The sequence below is a fragment of the Phyllobates terribilis genome, unplaced genomic scaffold, assembly GCF_046119375.1.
Source record: "Phyllobates terribilis strain yellow unplaced genomic scaffold, ASM4611937v1 Scaffold_7__3_contigs__length_470593459, whole genome shotgun sequence".
NCBI classification, from domain to species: Eukaryota; Metazoa; Chordata; class Amphibia; order Anura; family Dendrobatidae; genus Phyllobates; species Phyllobates terribilis.
The window spans coordinates 67,905,942-67,911,428 of NW_027362767.1; positions in this window are offsets into that span (position 1 = coordinate 67,905,942).

Here is a 5,487-nt window from a genome sequence, read left to right on the forward strand (position 1 = left end):
TTCGGGGTGTACGGGTGCCACCTGCACTCGCCGTACCCCCTAGGATCCCCTCTTCAGAACGGAGCTTCCTCCCTGCTCCCCTCCTGAGCCTCTGAGGCTAGTCCCTGCTTGGGGAGCAGAGCTCAGACAGACTCTGCTCCCTGACTGTCTTCACTCTCTCCTCTCACTGACTGGACTGCACTATTCTAAGATGGCTTCTTTTTATATCTTTACTGTACGAGTGCTCCCCTAAACTACTTCCTCCATCCACCCCCACTACTGGTTCCCCCTACCTTTGGGTTCCCCCCACTCCAGCCAGGGACAGGGCTCAGCAACTGCGCTCTGCATGTCGCCCCTCCAGCCGGCCTGGAGCAGTGTAGTGTTGGATGCAGGTGTTTGGGGTTCCGTGCAGCACTCCCTCCTTACCTGAGTGAAGGGAGGCACCACACCTCTGAGTGAGGTGCAGTACCTCTGTGGCGACTGAACCCTCAGGGGCGCCACATTCGCTCCAAACTCAGTCATTTGAAGTGAGCGTGGAAGATACTGTCCCCCATTTAAAATGGGCAAGGCACATGGCAAGGGACGGGGAACTGGACGTGATGGTGATGGTGCATGCAGAGGCCGAGGACAAGGCCATGGGTAAGCTGAAATTGTGCCACAACAAACACCCACATCTTCTCGCCCAACCTTCCTGTCCCAATTCTTAGGGGACCGCAGCACACCACTATTGAACCCAAAGCAGTGTCAAAAGGTTGTTGGATGGATAGTGGATAATGCTTCCAGTCACTTAGCCACCACCACCACCACCCTGTCTTCCACACGGTCAAGTCTCAGTAGCCATGAGTCTGGACCGCATATTCCTCACCCTGATCCTCCTTCCTCCCACCATGCCGAGTGCCCAGAGACAACTGATTCCACACTTGGACCCTCTGAAGAGTTGTTCACTTTTCCATTTATAGATTCGGGCCTCTCGCCCGGTCCACTTGAAGCGGGGCAAGAGGAGATCACGTGTAGCGATGGCCAAATATTTGAGCAGCCACGGTCACACGAAGGCGACGGTGGGAAAGTGTCACTAGAGGTGGACGATGATGAGACCCAATTGGCAGAAAGTAAGGAGGAGGACCAGGGTGCGGAAGTGGAAGACGAGGTAGTGGATAATATAGTAACTGACCCCACCTTGGCAGGAGGACATGCAGAACGAGGACAGCAGCAAACAGGGGGAGGGAGGCAGAGCACCCCAACAGGCAGGAAGAAGCAGTGTGGTGGCCACAGAGAGAAGGCAGGCAACCATTCCCCGTAACACCAACACGAAGGAAGTTGCCAGTACAACTGTTAGGTCTTCCCGAGTCTGGTTGTTTTTTAAAGACTCTGCCGATAACCCCAAAAAGGCCATTTGCACCATCTGCCAGGCCAGCATCAGCAGGGGTGGCAAAACAACCAGCCTGACCACCACCAGCATGATCAGGCACATGGCAGCAAAGCATCCGACTTTGTGGGCCGAACCCCAGGGTCCAGGAACAGTGTCTGCAGTTGGCACCATTGCTTCTTCCGCTGTTGTGCATGCAAGCCAATCCTATGTCCATGGGGCATGCGAAGATGCCTCCTGCCCTGCACCTGTCGTTGCGCACTCTAAAGTAGCAGCATCAGGAAGCACGTCCATGTCTTGTCCCAGTGCAGCATTCAGTTATCCATACCCCAGTCCTTGGAACGCAAGCGCAAATATGCAGCCAACGCTCCACAGGCCACACTACTAAATTCTCACATTTCACGACTGCTTGCGCTCGAAAAGTTGCCTTTTAGGCTTGTGGAGACGGAAGCATTCCGCAACCTGATGGCAGCGGCCATCCCTCGGTACTCGGTCCCCAGCTGCCACTATTTCTCCCGGTGTGCCAGTCATGTTCTTCTTAGGCCGAATTCAGACCTCCGTAAAACATGGTCCGTGTATGACCCATGATGTACGGACCTCCCACCGTTCTCCCAACCCAAACTGGAGAACCTCAAAGGCATATGTAAGGTTGTTGCGTTCGAGTCAGGAGACCCGCAGTCCTTCCATACATTAAGGACCATGTTTCATGGACGTCTGAATTCTAAGAAAACCGAGTGCAACCCTGAAATATCTTAATGGTCAGGACATCATGGGGTAGTCCCTAAAGCATGCACCCACCATCTCGACATCCCTTATGTCCATTTATTCAGCAACAGATGGAAGATATTTTTGAGAGGCGTCACGGTTTCATCACTCACTGTGTCCTAGGGACGCTGTGAGTGACAGCTCAGCTGCCCTATAGGATCTGGAATGTGCTGGACTGTCAGTATGGTGACAGCCCAGTCGTCCAATCTGAGGCTGGAGCGTGCGGGGCTGTCAGTATTTTGACTGACAGCCCTGCTGCTCAATATGGCCTAGCCTGCGGGATTTCCTCCAAGTGTCTCCCATTCTTGATAATTCGCTAGCTATTTGACTGACCTGCTATGAGCTGACCATTGTCAGTTGTAGCTTTGCTCTGTGATGTGTGTGTGCTCAGTGCTCTGTGATTTCCTGATCTTTGTTGCTGGACCTTGGATTTGTTTTGACTATTTGTGTGTATTATCCCTTTTGCTCTTGACGCTCTCTGACCTCAGGTACCTGACCCCGGACTTGGCCTCTGACTATCCTTTTCTCTTATCCCTTAATCTTTATGTACCCCTCCTGGCATTAAACCCTGGACTGTGACTTTACAACGCCTTTGTCTTGCTCCTCTGTACTACGAGCCCTCCTGATATCTGACCTCGGACCTCCTGACTAGCATGTCTCATGGCTTGTCTGTGAGTAGTGACTCCTCTTCACAGGAGGGTGTTAAAGAGAACATGTGTGATATAGAAGATGTGGTATGGCTTTATAATAGCAATAGGATCCAATGTGCCATTTATGAGAAATCTAGTGTGTAAGCAATATGCAAATTAGGCTGGAAGTGCTCTGGGTGGGGGTGTCAATGTACTGAGCCTTTCTTCCAAGTGCACTGACACGCCCAGTGCACTTCTAGAATGATTTGTCTATGATTTCTATAGTATATTTCTCATGACTGGCCCATTAGAGCGCTATAAAAAAAGATATCAACTCTTTTTTTGGGTGGTGATGAGCTCTTATACAGCCATTCCACTACTTCCATATGGATAAAATGTACTGACTGGTTCCTTTTAAATATTCTGCATCTTATGTGAAAATAAAGGAAGAAGGAGTAATAAATTTTAAAAGAGAATCTCTACCTTTTATCAATATGTCTCTTTTTTTTTTTTTTTTTGCATACGAGAAAAATCTGACCTTTTTTCACCTGTGTTCTCGATTAGTGTTGTGCCTCCCCCATAGTGTTCGGGTTCGGTTCATCGAACACCGGGATGTTCGTGGAACTGTTCGTCGAACACCTTAGAACACTGTCGAACACTGTTAAAACCAATGGCAGGCAAACAAAAACACATAGAAAACACCTTCAAAGATGTCCAAAAGCTGACAAACTGCTCAGAAGACACTCTCTTTAAAAAAGCCGGCCGGCAATTGCATCGGTACCCGACAATTTAGAACAGAAAGAATAGAGCATCACACATAGATTAGATAGATAGATAGATAGAAACATGTCAGTCACATATATTACAGTGATAGTGTTGATTACTGTACTTGTCATTTAGTGTTAAAATAAAGGATTTATTAAAAAAAAAATTGTCGTGGGGTTCCCCTTAATTTTAGTCTCTAGCGGAGGTTAAGCAGACGGCTGGGGCAGATGTTTGAAGCCTGGGAAGGGGGTAATACCCACGGAGCTTCCCAGGCTACTAATATCAGCCCCCAGCTGAATACCTAGCCTTTACTAGCTATTAAAATGGGGGACCCAAAAAAAAAATGACGTGGGGTCCCCCCTATTTTAATAGCTAGCAAAGGCTAGGCAGACAGCTGGGGGCTGATATTAATAGCCCAGGAAGGGTGCCATGAATATTGGCCCCCTCCCAGGCTAGAAACACCAGCCGTCAGCCGCCCCAGAAATGGCGCATCCATAGGATGCAACACTGTCACTGTACTTATTATGTATGTGACTGACATGTTTCTATGTATCTAATCTATGTGTGATGCTCTGTTCTTTCTGTTATAAATTGTCGGGTACAGGTGTATGCCACTGCTGAATTGCCGGCTTTTCGTGTTTCACTGTGAGCACTGTTCACATCGATTTGGGCAACCACTGTAATGCCACAACCACCATGGCTGTGGCATTACAGTGAGTGGCAGACAATCCCTGCATGATGTGAAAAAATCCAGTTACGCTTTTGGTGCACGAACAGTTATCGAACATAACCTCGAACAACCGAATTTTTTGCAAATCGTTCGCGTTCGTCGAACGACTCGAACACCGCCCAAAACAGCTCGAATTTGAGATTGGCGAACAGTTCTAGTCGAACACCGCTCATCTCTATTCTCGATCTGATTTTCATCCATTTTCATTCATTTCTGGTCCGTATGTAAGTCGTTGTTGCTTTTTGTTCTTCTTTGGCCATTTTTACTTTTGATCGTCAGTGTGGCACCTGTTTTACTTGTATGCACAAGAAAATGAATTACAAGCTTCTCCTACCCATGGAACAGGAGGAAAAAAAGGACGTCACAAGGATGACATCCGTGTGCCGTCCATTTTCTAACGGACCCTTTGCATTTAATGGGTGAGTTAGATCTGCAGATTGAATTAAATAAGGACATGTATCTGTTTGGTTGCGGACGCTTGGTTGGCAAAAAAAAATAATTCAAACCTATGAATTGTCCCATAGACTATAATGGGTACATGCTCTATCCGTGAAAAATATCAATCACATGCGTATATGCAAACATAATTCTGCAATTTAGAATTGCAACTTTTATAGAACAAAAAAAGTTGAAGACAGAGAGGTGAAAATGAAGAAAAAAAAATTGGCTGGTCCTTTAAAGGATATGGACACCTTTTGGGGTTTTTTTTTGCTTAAATGCATGCATTTTGTGATAAAAGAATATTTTTGTAATTGAGTTTCATTAAAATGTTGTATCATTTAGTTTTTACAAACTCTTTGCCTGAGAGCTAACTGAGAATCTGTTAGTAAGCTCATTCACATTAGTAAGTAGCACATGAACTTTAGTCATAAATCTGGTGAGAGGAGTGCAGAAAAAAGACAGATAATATAGCTACTAATTCTCCTGACAGATTCTCAGTTAACTCCATCAACAGTCAGCAATGTACAGGGGGGGGGGAAAGCTTGCAAAACTCAAATGATGCAAAAATTTTAATGAAACTGAATTATAAAATTCTTTTATATTTTTTAGCCCAAAGCACATAAATATAAGTAAGTAGAGGGTGCAAAAGACTAATGGGGATTATGCAATGAATGGACCAAGTTTTTGCAAACTATTGCCAATTAAATCTATTCTGCCCTGTTGATCGAGCTGAACTCCACCAGTAACAGCCGTCCCAACAAACCCCAGGAACAGATGTAAGGAAGAAAACTCAAGGAATCCTACATTCTTAT